The sequence below is a fragment of the Podarcis cretensis genome (genome assembly GCF_951804945.1).
Source record: "Podarcis cretensis genome assembly, chromosome: 18".
NCBI lineage: Eukaryota > Metazoa > Chordata > Lepidosauria > Squamata > Lacertidae > Podarcis > Podarcis cretensis.
Window position 1 is genome coordinate 5,914,021 of NC_137188.1, and position 23,971 is coordinate 5,937,991.

The 23,971-nt window shown below is 49.2% G+C and overlaps 3 long non-coding RNA genes across 3 annotated transcripts in view; 1 reads left to right on the top strand and 2 right to left on the bottom strand.

The window, feature by feature from the left end:
• Nucleotides 1-23,971, bottom strand: part of LOC307207307 — a 114,253-nt gene that overhangs the window by 66,174 nt on the left and 24,108 nt on the right. The gene's annotated exons all lie outside the window — the stretch shown is intronic.
• The window catches only part of LOC307207285, a 200,742-nt gene that overhangs the window by 8,083 nt on the left and 168,688 nt on the right, over nt 1-23,971 (top strand). The window lies entirely within an intron of this gene.
• Nucleotides 229-22,295, bottom strand: LOC307207319. Its single transcript, XR_013834641.1, has 2 exons — nt 22,018-22,295; nt 229-288 (listed from the first exon to the last, which is right to left on the bottom strand). It is a non-coding gene; the product is annotated as an uncharacterized lncRNA (long non-coding RNA).

A 23,971-nucleotide genomic window follows, 5' to 3' on the forward strand; every position in this document is an offset into this window, starting at 1 on the left:
GAAAGCATAATGCTGGTGGCCAACAAAGAAGGTTTAAAGACTCTCTCAAGTCAAATCTTTAAAAATGTAGTATAAACACAGACAACTGGGAAACACTGGCCTGCGAGTGCTCCAGTTGGAGAACAGCCTTTACCAAAGGCATCATGGACTTTGAAGACGCTTGAACTCAGGATGAAAGGGAGAAACGTGCAAAGAGGAAGGCAAGTGAAATATACTCGGAGTCGAGTGTGAATTTCATGCTCTTTATTCAGCTCATAGTAGCAATGAATGAAACTTTCCCCAAAACGTCTAGCTATATATACATTATTTACACAATGGGCCCCACGTGATTGGCTAATTCTGGGCTGCTCCTGTAGGCCAATCAGGTTGCGGATTCACTTCATCCAGGAGCCTGATTGGCTCACTTCATCCAGGAGCCTGATTGGCTGCTCCTGCAGGCCAATCAGGTCACTGATTCACTTCCACCTGGAGCTGGATTGGGTGGCTCCTGCAGACCAATCAGACTGCTGCATTCTGGATCCTATTGTTCTAGGATTCAGCTCAGTACATAACAGTAAGCTTGGCAAATCCTCACCGGGATCAACTCCTGCCCGGAAACCTATGTCCCCACTGTGGAAGGCCGTGTGGATCCAGAATTGGCCCCTACAGTCACTTACGGACGCATTGTTAAGACCGTGTTCATGGAAGACAATCTTACTCGGCTACGAGGGATCGGCAAAGAAGAAGCACAAAGGAGCCCTTTCAGGAATCCCCAGGTGGCAGACTCCCCCCCCCCCCAAAAAAACCCAACCCCAATCACTTTCAAATGCCACCAAACCACTTGTTTATCGAGGAGAGATTTTGAACGAAATGCAATTGTGCACACTGTCTGTTTTGATCGCCCTCAAAAGGTAGTTTATGAAATTATTAACAACTGAAAGCATCTCTCTCCATATATATCCAATTAAGAGATAAGAACAGAAGCCACATTTGTGTGTGTGTGTTGGTGTATGCGAGTGTGTGTGAGAGAGAGAGAGAGAGAGAGGAGATTGCTATCACTCCCAGATTACGGACGCAATAGCACCGATAATGGGAGCTGCTGTTTTCTAATTTTTCCGCCCCTTGAGAGGCTGCCTCAGATCATTCCTCATCTTGGAAGAAAGCAGAGCGGAGAGCAGTACAAAAACAGGAATGATCTCAGTGGTGTCTTCGACAAAACACGCTTTAAGGAGCCTTACAAAAGCGCCGCTGATAACTAGGGGAGAGAGAAGATGAAAAGAAGAGAGGATGGCCCTGGAGAAAGACGTCAAGGGGGATTAATTTGAGGCTGGGCTGAGTCCCGGGGAAGATGTTCTTCTCAGGTTTCAAGACCCATCTATCTCTTTCCTTCACAAGAGGGAAATAGGGTGGGGGCTCTGGCCTTGCAGGACTACAAATCCCAGCAGCCTCAGCTTCTGGCATGGCCAGGGCTGAGACATGCCATGATAGTTCGGTCGCTAGAGTAGGAAACTCTTGATCTCATGGTCCTGGATTCAAATCCCACATTGGGCAAAAAGATTCCTGTATTGCAGGGGTTTTTTGAGGGACGCGGGTAGCGCTGTGGGTTAAACCACAGAGCCTAGGACTTGCCAATCAGAAGGTCGGCGGTTCGAATCCCCGCGACGGGGTGAGCTCCCATTGCTCGGTCCCAGCTCCTGTCAACCTAGCAGTTCGAAAGCACGTCAAAGTGCAAGTAGATAACTAGGTACCACTCCGGCGGGAAGGTAAACGGCGTTTCCGTGCGCTGCTCTGGTTCGCCAGAAGCGGCTTGGTCATGCTGGCCACATGACCCGGAAGCTGTACGCCGGCTTCCTCGGCCAGTAAAGCGAGATGAGCACTGCAACCCCAGAGTCGGCCACGACTGGACCTAATAGTTAGGGGTCTCTTTACCTTTTTATTGCAGGGGGTTTGGAGCTAGATGACCCTCAATGGTCCCTTCCAACGCCGCGATTCTGCAAACAGTAGTCCACAATATCTGGAGAGCTATACGTTCCTGCTTTGCCCTGTGTCTACCGCACACATTAACTGAAATTTTTCTGGGCCTGTTCCCAGAGATTAATGGATGGATGGGGATGAACAGAGAAAAAGGAGAGCGAGATTAGAGAACAGGGTCCACGCAACCAGCACTAGAACAGTAAAAACAAAACAAGCAAACCCCATGAATTCTGAATTTATTGTTATTCACGTTTTATGGTGTATTTTTGTTGCATCAATAAAGTGTTTTAAATTTGTTGTTAGCCGCCCTGAGCCCAGCTTTCTGAACCGGGAAGGGCGGGGTATAAACAAAATTTTATCGTTATCATGTAAAATGTGTGTCATTTAAAAAGCACCGGAGGAACCTTGAAAAAGCCTTCACCTGATTCCCAGTAGACTAGGACAGTTGGCTTGCCAGCAGTACATATGAAAAGGATCTTGGGATCTTAGTGGACCACAAGCAAAACGTGAGTCCACAGTGCGAGGCAGCAGGAAAAAAAGAGAAAGAAAAAAGGCTAATGCTCTCTCCCTTATGGTGTTTTGCAGCCATTGGTATTCAGAAACACGACTGGCTCCATCATTGGCTAGAATGCTCCAACCCTCTTTTAAAACCATGCAAGTCAGTGGCCATCACTGCCTCCTGTGGCAGGCAGTTCCGTAGTCTGATGGCCTGGGACTCAGGCTCGGACTCGGAGCCAGAGGAGTCTCAGTCCGCATCAGATCCTTTGCCTCAGGCAGCAGCTGAATCAAGTCTGGGGCCGGATCCTGGTGAGTTCCAGTCTGCACAGGTTCCCCTGCAACAAACACCAGCTGGGCCGAGTCAGGGGCCTGAGCCTGCCCTGGCTCCAGATGCGGGGCAGACCTCGTTGCCTTCGGCTGGGCCATCACTTACAGCTGCTCCACTACCAGTTGGGTCAGGGGAGGCTGAGGCGGCTTCTGGGTCTAGTAACCCACCGACGTCTCCCGAGCTGCAGAGACTCAGGTCTGAGAGAAGGAGAGACCTGAGTACTCGCAGGAGGAGTGCTTGCCTTCGGGCAAGACAGGGAGGTGAGTCACTGGGGGATCAGGACTGGCCGTTACTCTGACAAAGATAAAAGGCTGTTGGACCCTATCCCAGGTTGCGGGAGCAACATTGCTGTGTGCTAGATCCTGCACCTGCCCTTGCCTGGTTTCGTGCCTTGGCCCTGTCGGACTGACTCCCAGCAGAACCTTCTGATTCTGGACCGGTCCTGGACCGCGTTTCACGGGTTACGCCCAGGCCCAGCACACGTAATTTACCGTATTTTTTGCTCTATTAGACTCACTTTTTCCCTCCTAAAAAGTAAGGGGAGATGTGTGTGCGTCTTACGGAGCGAATGCAGGCTGCGCAGCTATCCCAGAAGCCAGAACAGCAAGAGGGATTGCTGTTTTCACTGCCCAGCGATCCCTCTTGCTGTTCTGGCTTCTGAGATTCAGAATATTTTTTTTTCTTGTTTTCCTCCTCCAAAAACTAGGTGCCTCTTGTGGTCTGTTGTGCCTTATAGAGCGGAAAATACGGTACCTATGCCCTGCAAGTAAGGAGGCAAATCCACTGCACTGCCATCCACAAATGTTGGAAGGAAGTCGTACTCTGAGTAGGGATCCGTGGGCTGAAGTCAGCTGTGTCCATCGATTCCCTACTCTGGGTTCGTCTTGGGATACGACCAACAGCCTTTCTCCCCAAAACAGTTGCACTGACCTTTGCAGGCTCTATTACGCTCAGACCCATTTTGTCCCTTTGATAACTTCTCTGGATTTTGTCCAAGTGTAAATCTCCCTTGGCATGTCCAAGGGCCTTTTGACCTTCAGCGGAGTCTCATCCCAGGAAGAGCCAGCTGAAGTCTCAGTTATTAATTGGAAATCCAATTTCTGGAGGGTGGCCAATGGAGGAGAGAGAGGCAGAGGCAGAACAGCAACAGCTATGAAGTCTCTCCACTTGGAAGCAGGCACCACTGATTTTGACAGCACTTACTTTTGAGTAAGGGACGCGGGTGGCGCTGTGGGTTAAAACACAGAGCCTAGGACTTGCCGATCAGAAGGTCGGCAGTTTGAATCCCCGCGACGGGGTGAGCTCCCGTTGCTCGGTCCCTGCTCCTGCCAACCTAGCAGTTCAAAAGTATGTCAAAGTGCAAGTAGATAAATAGGTACCACTCCGGCGGGAAGGTAAACGGCGTTTCCCTGCGCTGCTCTGGTTCGCCAGAAACGGCTTAATCATGCTGGCCACATGACCCGGAAGCTGTACGCCGGCTCCCTTGGCCAATAAAGCGAGATGAGCGCCGCAACCCCAGAGTCGGTCATGACTGGACCTAATGGTCAGGGGTCCCTTTACCTTACTTTTGAGTAAAGGTATTCAGCTTGCTCATTGAGTAGGCCTTCATCAATCTATCTAGCACAGTCAGTTGGAGCAATGTGCTGACAACACCAAGGTTGCAGGTTTCATCCCCATCATAGCTGTCAACTTTTCCCTTTTCTTGCGAGGAATCCTATTCAGAATAACGGAATTTCCCTTAAAAAAAGGAAAACGTTGACAGCTATGATCCCCATATGACCCCAGTTTTGATCCCCTGGGGTGCCTTGAATGATGGTCAGGGGTGCTGCGGTGAATAATTGTGCAAAATGAATGCAGATTTACAAAGCTTGCCCAACTTCAGGGACTGGGAGCCCTTGGCCCTCTCAGATGGACTACGATTCCCATCATCCCTGAGTGTTGCCCATGCTGGCTGGGGCCGATGGGAGTTGGAGTCCAAGGACATCCCACCTGATGCCTGCAGCTTGCAGAGTTGCACACCCATGCCACAGAATTATGGTCTGTGTGTGTGGTTTGGGAGATGCGCGGTCAGGGGAAAAACAATGCTGTCCAGGGTTGTAAAGACTGCGGAGAGAATAATTGGGTGGACTCTTCCCACCTTGGATCAAATCTATGCTTCCAGGTGCCATAAGAAAGCTGCAGAGATAGCGCAGGATAGTGCGCACCCCGGAAATTATCTCTTTCAGCTTCTGCCTTCTGGAAGAAGGTGGTTGTTGTTTAGTCATTTAGCCGTATCCGACTCTCCGTGACCCCCTGGACCAGAGCACGCCAGGCACTCCTGTCTTCCACTGCCTCCCACGGTTTGGTCAAACTCATGCTGGTAGCTTCAAGAACATTGTCCAACCATCTCGTCCTCTGTCGTCCCCTTCTCCTTGTGCCCTCCATTTTTCCCAGCATCAGGGTCTTTTCCAGGGAGTCTTCTCTTCTCACGAGGTGGCCAAAGTATTGGAGCCTCAGCTTCAGGATCTGTCCTTCCAGTCAGCACTCAGGGCTGATTTCCTTCAGAATGGAGAGGTTTGATCTTCTTGCAGTCCATGGGACTCTCAAGAGTCTCCTCCAGCACCAGAATTCAAAAGCATCCATTCTTCGGCAATCAGCCTTCTTAATGGTCCAGCTCTCACTTCTGTACATCCCTACTGGGAAAACCATAGCTTTAACTATATGGACCTTTGTTGGCAAGGTGATGTCTCTGCTTTTTTGAGATGCTATCTAGGTTTGTCATTCCTTTTCTCCCAAGAAGCAGGCGTCTTTTAATTTCGTGACTGCTGTCACCATCTGCAGTGATCATGGAGCCCAAGAAAGTAAAATCTCTCACTGCCTCCATTTCTTCCCCTTCTATTTGCCAGGAGGTGATGGGACCAGTGGCCATGATATTCCTTACAGATAGCCCACTCCTTATTCACTTTCTGTACCATATCTCCTCTTATCCACCCTGTTAGTTCGGCAATATGGAAGTACTGTATTTTTGCACACAATCAGCAATGATGATTTCCTCCCCCCCTCCCCCGCTCCCTCTCCCAGGGACTTGACATGACCCTGGCACGGTCCGAGCTTTATGGCCACTCTGCCATGGTGCCTGCTGAGGCTGCTCTCAATTTGTTTTATTTACAACCCAGTAAAGTGGGGAGAGGGTGGGTTCCTTCCTCTCCAACCCCCCCCCCCCAAGTCACTCTCTCTCTCTCTCTCCTGCAGTACCCCTCCCAGGTCTGAGTCAGCAGACGGTTTCCTTAAAAGGAAAACCAGTGAGAGATATTGCTGGCTTTGAGTGCTTAGAGCAAGGAGGGGCAAAAGCATCTCCCACTGCCCACATCCTTTCCTGCTCCATCTCCTCTTCCAGAAGAGCATGAGGACCCAACAGTATCCTTGTCTGAAACCCTGGCCTGGCATACTGACTTCTCTTCCTCCCCCATGGCTGAATTTCTGGATGTTGTTGCAGGTGGGGGCGCGGTATACGGGCCACTTGGCCCGGGCCTCCGATTCCAAAGGGGGCCTTGGTCAGCATATTCACAATTCAAGCCTTGGAATACCGTATTTTTCGCTCTATAAGACGCACCAGACCACAAGACGCACCTAGTTTTTGGAGGAGGAAAAGAAGAAGAAAAAATATTCTGAATCCCAGAAGCCAGAAGAGCAAGAGGGATCGCTGCACAGTGATCCCACTTGCTGATCTGGCTTCTGGGATAGCTGCGCAGCCTGCATCTGCTCCATAAAACGCACACACATTTCCCGTTACTTTTTAGGAGGGGAAAAGTGCGTCATAGAGCGAAAAATACGGCAATTCAAGCCTTGAAATAAAATTATTTGTCAGCATAACTTTTGTGAAAATTATTTATATGCTTACTTATTTATAAGACTTCAGTTATCCCCACAGTAAAAAGGGGGGCACATTATCTACCTCACCCCCGGGCCTCTGCTTGGCTCTGCAAGGCTCTGGATGCAGCCCCTCCTGATCTCTGCTGAGCAGTAATGAGATCCATAGCTCTCAACTTTCAGATTTGAAAATAAGGGATCAGCAGCCTCAAAAATAAGGGATCAGCAACCTCACCTGTCCCGGGAACAGCCTATGGGATATCTAACAATCCAGGATAACAGCGGGAAACGGCGCTGGAATAAGGGAATTTCCCACAAAAAAAGGGAAGGTTGACAGCTAGGGCGAGCTCCAGGGGTCTTGCATGCCCCCCAATATTTCTCAGCACTGGGGGAGGAAGGAGGGTGTGGGGGGTGTGGTGCACACCAGGTGACAGCCATGAGGGCAGGTGACATCGCCGTGCCACCCCGAACCCCACCCCACGCTCGCCACATGGTCGGGGAGCCACTAGCGGCTATGCTGCCACGGGGGGCTAGTAGCGCCCCCCCCCACGCTCACCATACAGGCGGCTGGCCCCGCCCCCCATGCCACACCAGGTGCCAGGGCAGGTAGCTCCACCCCTGTTTCTCTCTCTCTCTCTCTCTCTCTCTTTGAATTTGCATTTTATTTATTTGTTAACATTCTTACATTACATCGGTAAACGTTGTCATATTAAGACGTGGAGGAAGAAGGAAAAGCGGGACTTTCAGGGATCAAAACAGAATCTGGGATGGCTGATGAAATTCAGGGACTGTACCCGGGAAAAAAGGGACACCTGGAGGGTCTTGGCCTTGGCGCAACCAAGTGGCAAAATTTGTGCCTTCTTTTGGAAGGCGGCACAGGGGAGACTGAAGTGTCTTTAAGAAATATGGCTTATTTCCACCTGAGTTTTTGCAGCTGGAGCGCAGAACACCACACCCCAAGAGTGCTGTCCTCATAGCTCCAGCAAGGTTGTGTCCCCCAAAGCCCGCCATGTTCTCTCTGTGCAGCCTCTCGCAAGGAGCTCAGGCTCTCCCTTCTTCTTCCCCAAAACCCTTGCTCCAAAGCACAACTCGAGCCTCATGTAAAAAGGGCATCTTCTCTCCCCCCCACCCCGTGGTGACATCATGCCCCCTGTAACCCTTGGCAACTTCCCCCTCCAGACTTTGCTGTTGTCTTTTTCTAACTAGCACCCAGCTTGAGAAGGAACTTCTTCTCTGACACTGAATGTCTCACCTTTTGTCAAGGTAATGACTTTGTCCTCACCTGTCTTTGCTCTTTGATGGGATCTCTGTAAGAGCCGAGCTCCAGAGGAAGCTGGCTTGACTTGTTTCTTTAAAGGTAAAGGTAAAGGGACCCCTGGCCATTAGGTCCAGTCGTGGCCGACTCTGGGGTTGCGGCACTCATCTCGCTTTACTGGCCAAGGGAGCCGGCGTACAGCTTCCGGGTCATGTGGCCAGCAGGACTAAGCCGCTTCTGGCGAACCAGAGCAGCGCACGGAAATGGTGATTACCTTCCCGCCAGAGCGGTACCTATTTATCTACTTGCACTTTGAGGTGCTTTCGAACTGCTAGGTTGGCAGGAGCAGGGGCCGAGCAACGGGAGCTCACCCCGTCGCAGGGATCTGAACCGCCGATCTTCCAGTCGGCAAGCCCTAGGCTCTGTGGTTTAGACCACAGCACCCCCGCGTCCCTTTTTGATGGCATCTCTGTAAGAGACAAGCTCCAGAGGATGCTGGCTTGACTTGTTTCTTTAGGCCTTGCTAAATCCTAGAATTGTGGGGTGTAATCCATTGGAGCAGTCAAATACAACATTCCTTGTTTCCCTAGAGTGGGCTCAGGCAGGTGGATGCACTCCAGCCAGTATAACTTTCTATTACACTGGTCTGGAGCATCCTCCCACTGCATGTGACCACAGAGATGGGCACGGCTCTGGCTGACTCCATAAAACATCCGAGTCACACAGCCAGTTTCTCTCTCTTGCTCTCATCTCTTGCTTGCTGCTCTCCTGCAGCCATTTTCTTCTCTTAATGTAAATTTTGCTGTCTGCTGGCTCTCAGCCAGCCGCACATGAGCTCAAGCTCCATATGAGATAAACTCGCTGTTTCTTTGTGTAACTACCAAGTAAAGCCTGCCTTTCAGGGATCTAATCGTGAACTGAAATGTGAGTAAACTTCTTGTTATTTTCAAGCAAAGACTCTTGGAGCAGATGTACCGAGCTGCTCCAGCTCGCTACCTGGCGGATATCCACTACGTGGAATACCGCAGACTATTTACCGCGGCTAGGCTGAATGTTCTTGACTCGGCGGTTCTGAAGGGAAGATATGGAGGAGTCCCATATGACCAGAGATTATGCCATTGTGCGTTGGGTGAGGTAGAATCCACAGAGCACATTTTACTGAGCTGTCCCTTCTACAACGATTTAAGACAGTATCTTATAACCCCATACTTACCCCAGCTTAGTCCCCGACAAAGAGGAAAGCAGACAGCATATCTGCTAAATAAGTCTTCTAGGAAAACAACTTTGTCAGTGGCTAAATTCCTTTTCCTGGCACTCAAGTGTCGAAAACGTATAACTGAATGCCTTGATGTGGGTTATCTGTGAGAGGTTTAGTACTGTGGCCCTACCTTATTTATGTACCCCTATGATGTTTTAGTTTATAATTCTGTATTGTGTTTTATTTCTGACTATCGGTCGAATAAAGGAAATTGATTGATTGACTTTATTCTTTTATGAGGGATCAAAGGGGACACCAGGAATAATCCATCTGCGCAAGCCACATTAACTAAAGAGATTCAAATGAATCTGCAAATTCACTTCCAGCTATATTGAGGGGAATGTGCTCTGCTACATCACCCACTAGCGTGAGTGAAGGAAGGATGATTCTTATTCAGTATATCCTTTTTTTTTCAAGTAATATTTATTATTTTCAGTAGGTAAACATAATAAAAAAGAAGAGATTAACAATAATAAAGACAAACAAAAAAGAGGAGAAAAAGGGAAAAGAGAAAAAAGTTACATACAACATATTGCCACTTAATTAATTAAAATTAAGTACCATCCATCTTCATAAACATAGTATTTGACTTCCTCGAATCTCTTCCATCCGAATTTCTTAGTAATTATATGTAGCAGAATCCAATATCAGTGTTTCAAAAGACCATATCACAGTCCTAATCATATTACATAACTTTCCTTATCGTACATTTTCTTATTTATAAATTTAATTCCATTTTAATCCTAGGCCTAATTGTTTCTTTCAAGTGATTACAATATTACAATATTTATTCAAATAGTCTTTAAATTTCTTCCAATCTCCTTGGTGTTCCTCTTCTTTCTGGTCGCGGATTCTCCCGGTGAGGTCAGCCAGCTCCATAAACTCCATCATTATTCAGTATATCCTTTCCTCCTATCCCTAACATTCCCACAAGAATCATGTTGGAAGAGACCTTGAGGTCATCCAGCCCAACCCCCTGCGATGCAAGAATCTCAGCTGATGGAAACTCAACTAAAGCATCCACGGCAGATGGCCATCCAGCCATCTGATCAAACCCCACACAGAATCACAGAATTACAGAACTGGAAGGGTTCCACCTAAACTATAGGAAGAACTTCCTGACAGTAAGAGCTGTTTGACAGTGGAATTTGCTGCCAAGGAGTGTGGTGGAGTCTCCTTCTTTGGAGGTCTTTAAGCAGAGGCTTGACAACCATATGTCAGGAGTGCTCTGATGGTGTTTCCTGCTTGGCAGGTGGTTGGACTCGATGGCCCTTGTGGTCTCTTCCAACTCTATGATTCTATGATTCTATGACCTCACCTGGAGTACTGTGTCCAGTTCTGGGCACCACAGTTCAAGAAGGACACTGACAAACTGGAACGTGTCCAGAGGAGGGCAACCAAAATGGTCAAAGGCCTGGAAACGATGCCTTATGAGGAACGGCTAAGGGAGCTGGGCATGTTTAGCCTGGAGAAGAGGAGGTTAAGGGGTGATATGATAGCCATGTTCAAATATATAAAAGGATGTCACATAGAGGAGGGAGAAAGGTTGTTTTCTGCTGCTCCAGAGAAGCGGACACGGAGCAATGGATCCAAACTACAAGAAAGAAGATTCCACCTAAACATTAGGAAGAACTTCCTGACAGTAAGAGCTGTTTGACAGTGGAATTTGCTGCCAAGGAGTGTGGTGGAGTCTCCTTCTTTGGAGGTCTTTAAGCAGAGGCTTGACAACCATATGTCAGGAGTGCTCTGGTGGTGTTTCCTGCTTGGCAGGGGGTTGGACTCGATGGCCCTTGTGGTCTCTTCCAACTCTATGATTCTATGATTCCATCCAATCCCCTGCAATGCAGGAATCTTTTGCCCCATGTGGGGCTCAAACCCACGACCTTGAGATTGAGAGTCTCATGCTCTACTGACTGAGCTATCCCAGGCGATGTATGTATTTCAGACATTAAGGGGAGAACCAGGGACCCAGCAGTTATAGGGGATCCTTGTCCTACAATTCTGCTTTGAATGCGTGCTCCAGATTCACAGGCAAGCTCCTCAAAACGGCAATTTGCTCCCCCACCTAATTTTTTTTTTTTTTTTTTACAAAAATGTTATCCTCTAGGCAGGTACAGAGACAACAGCTCATACGCTTCAGTGGTCCCTGTTTGTTTACCAAAGTGTTGTCCCACTTTACTGGTAAGCACAGCGGCGTAGCGTGGGTTGTCAGCACCCGGGGCAAGGCAAATAATTTGCGCCCCCTAACCCAGGGCAAGGCAAGTAATTTGCGCCCCTAACCCCTAACCTGCCGCCGCTGCCAGCTTCTTCTTGCTGCTGCCTGGGCTGGGGTATTTACGGTAAGGTAGCCACGGTGGCGGCGGCGGGTCCGTGTCAGGTGATCTGAGGCGAGTTGCCGCTGGCGCTGCCTCCCAAACTTGCCACTTGCCCGGAGGAGGAGGAGGGCAGAGAGGCGAGGAAAATGCAACATGGCCCAGCAGCTGCAGCAGCGGCGGCGGCAGGGCTGTGAGGAGGGGCTGCCTGACGCGCCCTCCGTGGCCCTGACGCGTGGGGACCGCGGCGAGCGCTGAGAGCCGCTGCCTGCCAGACGCCTTCAGCCCGGACGCACGCACAGCTCGTCGGTTCCGCGAGACATGGGGCTCTGCTACAGCCTGCACCCGAGGCTCTTCGGCGACTCCGGAGGCGGCGAGCGCCCCCCCCCCGATGTTGCGCCCGGTGCGGCCGGCCCCCCCTGCACCCCCCACGCTACGCCACTGGGTAAGCAGCTGTCCCCGTTTTTTTAGGCAAACGCTTGACTATGAACATGAATGTGTGCATTTGCAATGGGAAACAGCCCTTCTAAATCCATTGCTCCGTTTGCAAGGGGGAAATTTGAGGGGAGGGGCAGCCAGGGGAGGGCTCATACGGTGTAACAATAAGCGTGTTGGACTAGGAACTGGGAGACCCGGGTTCAAATCTCCTACTCAGCCACAAAGCTCATTGGATGACCTTGGGGGGCAGTCACTCCCTCTTAGCCTAACTCTCCCTCACTGGCTTGTTGTAAGGATAAAATGGGGGGGGTTAAAATGGGGGGTGTTATGTAGTGAAGTTCTCACCCTGGGCCAGCAGGGGGATACTGTAGATAGTTATGCAAATAAAGGATCGAAAGTGACGTTCAGTGATTGGATAGTTTTAGAAAGTTGCTACAGTAACGTTGTACTGGAGCTCTATATAAGCAGGCTGACTGAGCCCTTCAGTTCAGTTCTGTTCTGGCCTCTGAATAAAGAAGAGCTGTTTGAAGAATCGCTGTGTCGTCTGATATGTTCACCCACAACTTAACGGGGGGGGGGAGGGCTACGTTAATCTCTTTGGAGAAAAAGGTGGGGTGTAAATGTAATTGACAATTAAATATACAGTCATACCTCGGGTTACAGACGCTTCAGTTTGTGTGTTTTTCGGGTTACGGACTGCCGAAATCCGGAAGTACTGGAACGGGTTACTTCCGGGTTTCGGCACTCACGCAAGCGCAGAAGCACTAAACTGCACTTTGCACATGTGCAGAAGCACCGAATCACAACTCAGGTTGCGAACGTGCACCCCGCACGGATCACGTTCGCAACCCAAGCATCCCCTGTAATTAAGCCAAAGCACATCTTTCCCCTACCTCCATTCCTCCCCTTTCCTCTGCTGTTTCCTTGAGCCTGTTTTAGACTGTAAGCCCCTTGGGGCAGAGACTGCTTCTTTTTCAAGGGCCATGCATGTAGAGCAATGGCAATACCATAGTCAACAAAAAGAACCACAAATCATCTCATTGCAGTAGTGCAGTAATAAAACCCCTAGCTGCACATTTGCTAAAGCTAAGCAGGGTCTGGTATGGTTCCAGACAGGGTGGAAGGCTGGGTGTTGTGATCTCTGCATTGCAAGGGGTTGGCCTAGAGGATCCTTGAGGGGGCCCCCTCCAACTGTACGATTCTGTGATCTGCTCCACAACCAATCCTTGGTTTCCTTCTAGCAAATGGGCATGTTTTTACGTCACTCTCGCCCATAAAAATCCGTTCCTCGTTCCACTGTTAACAGGGGCTTAGTTTTTCCAAAAGCTCCTGGAGGCTGCCATTTTCCTTTCCCAGAATGCCCTGGGTGCTCTGTTGTCCCACTGCATTTAGTATAGGGGCATGGCAGTCACCCGTGGGTGGGGTGCAATTTCCTTTCCCTACAAAGACCAGGAGCGCCACTTGTGTTACCGTATTTTTCGCCCTATAGGACGCACTTTTCCCCCTCCAAAAATGAAGGGGAAATGTGTGTGCGTCCTATGGGGTGAGTGCAGGCTTTCGCTGAAGCCTGGAGAGCGAGAGGGGTCGGTGCGCACCGACCCCTCTCGCTCTCCAGGCTTCAGGAAGATATCCGCAAGCCTTCAGAGCGTGGCGGGAGTGGCCGCCGGGCTCCGAAAGCTTGCGGATAGCAGCCTGTTCTGGGGGCTGGGGTCGGGGGAAGCTCAGGTTTCCCCTGCCCCCAGCCCTGCAAGCTCCGGGAGCGGCGGCGAGGTTGCGCACAATCTTGCCGCTGCTCCTGGACCTGTTCTGGGGGCTGGGGTCAGTGGAAGCTCGGGCTTCCCCCGCCCCAGCCCCGCGGCTAAAAACAAAGCCATGCCCAGCCTCTCCCGCCCGGCTGGAGAAGTTGTGCGTGGCTAAAGAGGAAGCCAAGACATCCAGCAGGATGGATCCCGCTGGCTGTCTTGGCTTCTTTGCTCTTTGGGCCTAGGGGGGAAATATTTTTTTCTTTATTCCCCCCCCCCCCTAAAAACTAGGTGCGCCCTATGGTCCGGTGTGCCCTATGGAGCGAAAAATACGGTACATCTCGAACATAGGTAGTTGCCCTACTCTGAGCCAGACCATTGCTCCACTTACCTCATCACTGTCCTACACGGGCTGGCAGCAACTCTTTCCGGGATTTAGCCTGGGCCTCCCCCCCCCCACCCCCAATGTCCTAATAATGTCAAAGAAAGATAAACACAGACCCAAATTTTGCCGAAATGAACACCATCGCCGCTGTAAAGAACAAACAACGAACCGCATGTCATCTTAGAGAACAAATAACCACACAAGAAAGGTCTACGAGAAGGAAGAAAAATGAATGTAATGCTATATAATATTTTTAGAGGGGGGGGGAGAGAAATCTTGCACGCTTGCAAGGCCAAATGTATTCGGGAATGGACTAGTCAGCTTTCTTTGTAACCGAAAGCATCGGGGGAGGAGGCGGAGAATCTTCCTCCATCTCGGGAGAAAACTCATTTCCAGTCGGCTGCGGCTGCTTCCCTGGGAGATAAGCGAACGCTCGCCAAGTGCCGTCCCTAATGGACTTTGCTAAATTTCTGATAGACTCTCATTTGTTTTTATTATCTCCCTCTTTGCGGGGAGGGAGGGTGGGAACCAGAATTTGCGCATGGCGACGCATTCCGATCAGACAAGGACCCGAGATCGCAGCAGTAATTTGAAGCTGACGATGTCCTTGGCTGCTCCGATGGGGACAGGCCTGACCTCTGGGTGAACCTTAGTGACCACATTGGACAGCCAGCCGTGTGTGTGTGTGTGTGTGAATACTGCTCTGGGGGTCATGAAGCAGTTAGGGTTGCCAAAACTCCAGCTCTAACCTGGAGTCCCCAGGTTTCCCCAGCCACCTCCACGTGCCCGGGGGCAGGGGGATGGCCTGAATCTCCAAGGCTGCCCTTATTTTAAAATATATATGTACATTTAACAATATACATATATCTGCTTGTGCAGATTGCAAGCTTCAACCCGGCAGGAGCTGGCTGCAAACTGTAGCATTCCCACCCTGGGTGACGTCTGCCTTCCTCTGCTCCCCTCTCCCAATTAACCTCCGTCTCCAGGGCTTGGCACATCTTTTGCACACAGATGCTCTGGCATCTCCAGGTAGAGCTGGAAAAGACTCATGGAATCCAAGTTGGAAGGGATCCCAAGGGCCATCTAGTCCAAGCCCTTGCAATGCAGGAATGTTTCGCCCAACGTGGGGTTCGAACCCAAAACCTGGCCTGAGTTTAAGAGTCTCATGCTCTACTGACTGAGGGCTTAACTCAGCAGAAGGCAGCTTCCTATGCTCTTAACTATAACCCACAATCACTTTCTGGATTAAAGGCACCCAGTTCACAACCACCATTCTCTGCTCCCCTCTCCCAATTAACCTCCTTCTCCTGGGCTCGGCACATCCTTTGCATGGAGAAGGTCCCAGGTTCCATCTCCTGTATGAAACCCTCATGAACCACTGCCAACCTTGAGCTGAACGCACCAACGGTCTGACTTTGCAACAAGGCACCTCTCTGCGTTCCGTGCGGGACGGGTCCACGGAGTCACAGAAGACATTAAATCAGTCCCTTCTCCAAAGGCATGTAGGCTGTGTGTCAGAGGAGAACTAAACCGATTGTAAACTCATCAGCAGCGAACAAAAGATCAAAGAAGAGAAAACAATTACAAGGAGATTGAAATGGACAAACGAGCTCGGCTCCAGGGGAAACAAGGCTTAACGGCCTGGGGTCAGGGGATTGTTTGGGGGGTGAGATAAGTGGGCAGAATGAATTAGCATTGGGGGAGAAGTGTGTTACGAGCAGGCTGGCTCTGGAAACATCAGCTTCATTGGGGCTGCAGCCTTTCCCTCAAAGCATGCTGGGCAATGTAACTGGTGTCTTGCAGAGCTATACTTCCCTGCCATCCTTCCCAAACTGCAGTTCTCAGCATTCCTGTAGGGGAAAGAGATGTGCTTCAAATGTACTTTACAGTGTGTGTGCAACCAGTTTAAGACATTCCTCATAGAATCATGGGTGGCACTGTGGGTTAAGCCACAGAGCCTAGGACTTGCCGATCAGAAGGTTGGCGGTTCGAATCCCCCGACGGGGTGAGCTCCCGTTGCTCGGTCCCTGCTCCTGCCAACCCAGCAGTTCAAAAGTATGTCAAAGTGCAAGTAGATAAATAGGTACCATTTCAGCGGGAAGGTAAACGGCACTTCCATGCACTGCTCTGGTTCGCCAGAAGCGGCTTAGTCATGCTGGCCACATGACCTGGAAGCTGTACGCCGGCTCCCTCGGCCAATAAAGCGAGATGAGCGCTGCAACCCCAGAGTCGGTCACAACTGGACCTAATGGTCAGGGGTCCCTTTACCTTTACATTACCACTGTATTTTATTTTTTTGTGTTATAAGACAGTTTATCATCTAATGATCCGTTAGCTCCACTCCTTGACCTGCAACAATGCCTCTTGTTTGGCCAATAAACGGAAAGGGTGGCGGGGACTTTTGCAGCACCAAAAGGCAATTGGCTCCTACGTATTGCCTCTGTCTCTGCCCACCACTGGCCCTAGAAGGTTGCTCAGAAGACAAAGTGGACCTCAAGCCGTAAAGGGTGCCTCACCCTGTTCTAGTTTCACAAAAGAAAGAGGAGGTTTTGGGGATATTCTGTTTCCACTCTGAATGTCAGGAATGTAGGGGAAGTATAGAATTGTAGTTGGTTCTCCTCCTCATTAAGTCATCATCATCATCATCATCATCATAATAATAATAATAATAATAATTTGCTATTTATACCCCGCCCATCTGGTTGGGCTTCCCCAGCCACTCTGGGCGGCTTCCATAAAAACCAAAAATACACTAAAATATCACAGATTAAAAACTTCCCTGAACAGGGCTGCCTTAAGATGTCTTCTGAATGTCAGGTAGTTATTTATCGCTTTGACATCTGACGGGAGGGCGTTCCACAGGGCGGGTGCCACTACCGAGAAGGCCCTCTGCCTGGTTCCCTGTAGCTTTGCTTCTCGCAATGAGGGAACCGCCAGAAGGCCCTTGGCGCTGGACCTCAGCGTCCGGGCAGAATGATGGGGGTGGAGACGCTCCTTCAGGTATACTGGGCCGAGGCCATTTAGGGCTTTAAAGGTCAGCACCAACACTTTGAATTGTGCTCGGAAACGTACTGGGAGCCAATGTAGGTCTTTCAAGACCAGTGTTATGTGGTCTCGGCAGCCACTCCCAGTCCCCACTCTAGCTGTCGCATTCTGAATTAGTTGTAGTTTCCGGGTCACCTTCAAAGGTAGCCCCACATAGAGCGCATGGCAGTAGTCCAAGCGGGAGATAACCAGAGCATGCACCACTCTGGCGAGACAGTCTGTGGGCAGGTAGGGTCTCAGACTGCGTACCAGATGGATCTGGTAGAGAGCTGCCCTGGACACAGAACTGACCTGCGCCTCCAATGGACAACTGTGAGTCCAAAATGACTCCCAGGCTGCGCACCTGTTCGCCCCCCTGTCCCCCCGAAACAGTACCCTTCTGTCTTGTCAGGATTCAACCTCAATCTGTTAGCCACCATCCATCCTCCAAACTCCTTCAGACACTCACACAGGACCTTCACCGCCTTCAATTTAAAAGAGAGGTAGAGCTGGGTTTCATATGATACGATACAATAATCTTTATTGTCACTGTTCCATACAGAACAACAAAATGGAAAATTTCGTTCACCGCAACCACCGATCCTGTGAGTCTCGACGAAGGTGTCGTCTGCCTTTTCCCTCTTGCTGTGCAGAGAGAGAGGCAGAGAGGCAGGCATCTCCTCCCCTTCCCCCCCCCTCTCCCCCCCCCCCCCGATTAAGCATGCAGGAGACGAGATTGCTCTTCCAATAACATACAAGTTTTCAATCTTTTTTTTATGTACACAAGTAATTCCATCTAAATGGAAGGTTGCCCGAGCTGGACCCCCGTCCATAAATCTGATAATGTTGATTTGCTAATGAATTAGGAAGGCCTACTCCTTCCTACCTTCACAGCTCGCTGTACCAAAAAGAAGGAAAGGAAAGGGAAAAAACCTCACCCAGATTTATTCTTCCCTTCCTTCCTCATCAGTTATTTGTACTGTGTGTGTGTGTGTGTGTGTGTGTGTGTGTGTGTGTGTGTGTGTGTGTGATTGTTGTGACTTTTGCACATCTATGGGGAAAGGTGAGCATTTGGAAAAACTGCCAACCGCTATCAGAAAATTAGAAATGCTCGCCTTTCGAGTCACGGAAGGCCCTTCGTTCAAATCTTGACATTTCATATTCATTCCCTGAAGTGGCCCTGGGCGAGCACCTCTCTCAATCTCTCTCTCTCTGTCTCTCTGTCTGTCTGTCTGTCTGTCTCTCTGTCTCTCTCTGACTCAGCAACCTGTATCTGAACTAAGAGGCTGCCAATACGCACCTACTTTGCAAGGTTATTGTTAAGTTGTGGGTGAACATGTCAGACGACACAGCGATTCTTCAAACAGCTCTTGTTTATTCACAGGCCAGAGCAGAACTGAACTGAAGGGCTCAGCCAACCTGCTTATATGGAGCTCAACTACAAAGCAACAGTAACCACTTTCTGTAACTACCCAATCACTGAACGTCACTTTCAATTCCTTATTTGCATATGTGGACCTGAGTGAAAACTATCTACAGTATCCCCCCCCCCCCGCTGGCCCAGGGTGAGAACTTCAGTACATAACAGTTATTATAAGGCAGAGAGCCACTGAATGATGGAAAAGTCAGTTGGGGGAGGCAGCATGTGCCTTTGGGCGGAGCTAGAGCTGATGGTGGGTGGAGCCAGAGTCAGAAATGGGTGGAGCCTGCCTTGCAGAATTGTGTGTGTGTGTGTGTGTGCGTGCATTCGGGAGGGAATGCACACACGCGCACATGCAATTCTGCAAAGCAGCTCTTGATGAGTTCCAACCGTCCAACCGTCCCCCATTTCTCTCTCTCATCACGAAGGATCTGAACTGATTCCTTGCACAGGTCCAGGAAGTGCTGTATGTTAAGTCAGGCTCTGACTCTGAATCCGGGAAAGAAGTTGCAGGTTTTACACAGCACGGATGGCTGTTGTTGTTTAGTCATTTAGTCGTGTCCGACTCTTTGTGACCCCCTGGACCAGAGCACGCCAGGCACTTCTGTCCTCCACTGCCTCCCGCAGCTTAGTCAAACTCATGCTGGTAGCCTCAAGAACACTGTCCCACCATCTCATCCTCTGTCGTCCCCTTCTCCTTGCGCCCTCCATCTTTCCCAACATCAGGGTCTTTTCCAGGGAGTCTTCTCTTCTCCTGAGGTGGCCAAAGTCTTGGAGTCTCAGCTTCACGATCTGTCCTTCCAGTGAGCACTCAGGGCTGATTTCCTTCAGAATGGAGAGGTTTGATCTTCTTGCAGTCCATGGGACTCTCAAGAGTCTCCTCCAGCACCAGTTGTTTTTCTCTTTGACATCTGGTGGGAGGGCGTTCCACAGGGCGGGTGCCAATACTGAGAAGGCCCTCTGCCTGGTTCCCTGTAACTTGGCTTCTCACAGCAAGGGAACCGCCAGAAGGCCCTCGGCACTGGACCTCAGTGTCCAGGCAGAACGATGGAGACGCTCCTTCAGGTATACAGGACCGAGGCCGTTTAGGGCTTTAAAGGTCAGCACCAACACTTTGAATTGTACTTGTAAATGTACTGGGAGCCAGTGTTCGCCTATGTGAAACCTGACCTTAGTCTGCTGTGATTTTGCTTCCCACCTGACTCTTTGCTGTGACTTCTGCTTAATTGGACTCAGATGAACTTGGGCCAGCTCCGGATCCTGGCCCGCCTTGCTGCTCACCTTGATTTTGCAAGTCACCTGAGTTACTCAGGGGAACCCATTGAGAACAGGACATTATTATTACAGGAAGAGGTTATTTTCCTCTCCCCCCCCCCCGCCACAGTCCCTGCTGATGCACGACGGTGTCTAGTTTATAAGGCTCTTGTTTAAATGTCATGGAACGCAGAACTAAAATATGAAAAATCCTTGGCATTTTCCAAGAAATTACAGAAATTCCCAAGTGCTATGGCTACGTGTGATGGAGACGACATGATCGCTGATGACTGCTGGTGAGCTGTGGATGGGACACAAGAAGCCAAGGAGGTTCCAGCTTGGCAGAGATCGTTGAATCGTGAAGTTAGAAGGGACCCTGGGGTCATCTAGTCCAACCCCCTGCTCTGCAGGAATATCAACTAAAGGAGTCTCTGTTGCTTCTTTAAATGTAAAGGTTTTGTTATTGCAGTGATAACTAGGAGAACAGAGATCTGAAAGGCACAGGGACTGCCTAATTATTTACAGTGGTACTTCGGGTTACATACGCTTCAGGTTACAGACTCCGCTAACCAAGAAATAGTACCTCGGGTTAAGAACTTTGCTTCAGGATGAGAACAGAAATCGGGCGGCAGCGGTGCAGTGGCAGCAGGAGGCCCCATTAGCTAAAGTGGTGCTTCAGGTTAAGAACAGTTTCAGGTTAAGAATGGACCTCCGGAACAAATTAGGTACGTAACCAGAGGTACCACTGTATTTTTATTTAAGGAATTTAACTATCACTTAACCATTCATAGGGGCCAACTCCCCGGGGCCCTGGGTGCTCGAGCACCCACAATTTTCCCCATGCTGGGGCCCGGCACCCACAAATTTCCCCCTGCAGGGGCCCGGCACCCAGTGGCGTAGCGTGGGTTGTCAGCACCCGGGGCAAGGCAAGTAATTTGTGCCCCCTAACCCGTGGATCTGCGCCCCCTAACCCTAACCCCCAGATGTTGCGCCCGGTGCGGCCGGCCCCCCCCCCTGCACCTCCCACGCTACGCCACTGCCGGCACCCACAAATTTCCCCCTGCAGGGTCCCAGCACCCACAAATTTCCCCCTGCAGGGGCCCGGCACCCACAAATTACACCCATGCAGGGGCCCAGCACCCACAGATTTCCCCATGTGGGGGCCCGGCACCTACAAATTTGCCCACTCAGGGGCCTAGCAGCAACTCAGGGGTCTCCACCCTCTCAGCCCCCAAGAATCCATAGATACCTGCCCTCCAGGTTGCAGAGGGTCAGGAGTTGCTGGGTTCAAGTTCAGCTTCCTCATGTGGTGAACGACTAAAGTTCAGGTGGCTGGTATTGGTGAAGGACCTTGACTCAGGCTGGCCAATGGATCCTTCTGGACTGGAGCAAGCATAAAAGGACTTCCTGTTGCAGTTGTGTCTTTCCGAGGCAGTGTGGTCCTTCTAGTCTCTGTTGTCTCCTTGCATATGTGGTCGTTCTTTAGCCTCTGCCTCCTGACTTGCTCTTCATTCCTGCTTCCCCTGCAGTTCTGAGTTGGACTTCTCAGTCCTAAGTACTCTTCTGGCTCTTTGCTCCTGGCTCAGAATACCTCCCAGTCCTTTTTCATCCCCCTCAGGGCGAGATGGCCCTTGCGATTATGGCAGTTGGGATGAGGGAAAGGTGCTGCAATGGGAGCTGGAGGATGACTGTCCGTCACTTTCAAAATTACCGTATTTTTTGCTCTATAAGACTCGCTTTTTCCCTCCTAAAAAGTAAGGGGAGATGTGTGTGCGTCTTATGGAGCGAATGCAGGCTGCGCAGCTATCCCAGAAGCCAGAACAGCAAGAGGGATTGCTGCTTTCACTGCGCAGCGATCCCTCTTGCTGTTCTGGCTTCTGGGATTCAGAATATATTTTTTTTCTTGTTTTCCTCCTCCAAAAAATAGGTGCATCTTAAGGTCTGGTGCGTCTTATAGAGTGAAATATACAGTAAGCGCTGGAGGATGTCAAAGAGAACAACAACTACCAGACTTTTGGAAGACATCTGAAGGCAGCCCTGTTTAGGGAAGCTTTTAATGTTTGATGCATTATGGTATTTTAATATTTTGTTGGAAGCCGCCAAGAGTGGCTGGGGCAGCCCAGCCACATGGGCAGGGTATAAATTATTATTATTATTAATTAATTAATTATTATTATTATTTTGTATGCTTTTTGAAATATATTTGGAGTTGAGTGTGAATTTCATGCTCTTTATTCAGCTCATAGTAGCAATGAATGAGACTTTCCCCAAAATGTCTAGTTATATATACGTTATTTACACAATGGGCCCCACATGATTGGCTAATTCCGGGCTGCTCCTGTAGGCCAATCAGGTTGTGGATTCACCTCCTCCAGAAGTCTGATTGGCTGCTCCTGCAGGCCAATCAGGCTGATGATTCACTTCATCCAGGAGCCTGATTGGCTGCTCCTGCAGGCCAATCAGGTTGCTGATTCACTTCCACCTGAAGCTGGATTGGGTGGCTCCTGCGGACCAATCACACTGCTGCATTCTGGATCCTATTGTTTGAGGAGACAGCTCAGTACATAACACTTGAGAAAAAAGAAAAAAGCAAAACCATACAGAAAAACCGCCACCTCAAATACAAAATAAATAAAAAAGTTAATTTCTTATGTTTTGTCAGTAAGTCTTCTTAGAGAACATCCTTTTGTCCTCTTTCTATATTTGCAAACTTATTGCATAAATCTATATGTTCATTTTACAATACAATATTACTCTTCTACGTCATTATTTCTTATTTTTCTTATTTAGTACAACTGCAGAAATTATTCAAAGGCAGTGACCCAGTTCATACTGTCACAGTTATTTTTAAGATATGTTTCGAAAACTTCCCATTTTGCAATAAATAATTGTTTTGACTTATCTTTCATTGTTTTCAGATAGTCGGGCCAGCTCTGTATATTCAGCTGGTTTTTGTAACCATTCTGATCTGGAAGGAATTTTATCACTTTCCCAGTTAGTCGCTATTAAGATTCTCGCTGCGACTGTGGCATATAAAAAAACTTCTTTTGCATTTCTAGGAATGACTGGTGCTGTACTTCCCAGTAGAAAAGCTTCTCTCTTTTTTTTTTTTTTTTAAATGAGACCCTGAACATTTTCTTAAGTTCACTATAAATGTCATCCCAGAAAATCTTAATTTTTTACATAGCCACCACATACGAAACATAGTACCAATTTCTACTCCACATCTCCAACAAGTATTAGGTATATTTTTATACATTTTTGAAAGCTTCCATGGGGTCAAATACCAGAATACCAGCAGTATTACATGTTTTGAAGAAAAAATTCCCTCAGAGTATAACACGCTGTGAATTTCCAATTCACTTTCCGTAGATTTTCCCATTTCTTTATTTCTATTTTATATCCCAAGTCCTGGGCCAATTTAATCATAGCAGCTTACATTTTTGAAAGAGTTTTTATTGTTGAATTGACCAAATTGACATTTTTGAAAGAGTTCTCATGGTTGAATTGACCAAATTGACATTTTTGAAAGAGTTTTCGTTTTTGAATTGACCAAATCTAGATATCTTTGGTGCATAGCTGTCAACTTACAGATTTGAAAATAAGGGGCCAGCAGCCTCGAAAATAAGGGATCAGCAGCCAAAATAAGGGATTTTCTTATTCCCATTTCTTATTTCTTCTGAGCCCCTCCGAGCCAAAGGGAGAAAGCCCAGCCAGCAGCCAAACGAAGCCTCAAGCGGTGGTTCCCACAGCGCAGCAACCCGGAAAAGGGGATGCAGCAAGGGAAACCACCGTCACCTCTCCGCTGGGAAGCGCTGAGCAAAGGCGAGTCCCCAGGCAATGTGGCCGATTTGATCAGCACAAGGCATGCAAGCTCCACCCCCCAGTCGTTCTTAGACTCCTTATTGGGTGAGCAATGCAGCCAGTCAACACAGTTGGAGCCTCCCTCCTCCCTGGCCGGCAGGAGGAGCTGCTTCCTTTGAAACCTGGGAAATTTAAGGGACATCATCAATAAGGGACAGCAGCGGGACACAGCGCTGGGATAAGGGACTGTCCCGCCAAATAAGGGACGCTTGACAGCTATGCTCTGGTGCAAACCCCCTTTTGTTTGTGTCTGTTTTAAATGTTTCAAACAATTGATAATAATGGAACCAGTCTGCTACCAGCCTTCTTATCTCTTCAAAACTTTTCCATTTTTATTCGTTTTTTTTCTTCTTCCTTTACTAGAGTTTTGTATATTGGCCAGTTTCAGCCC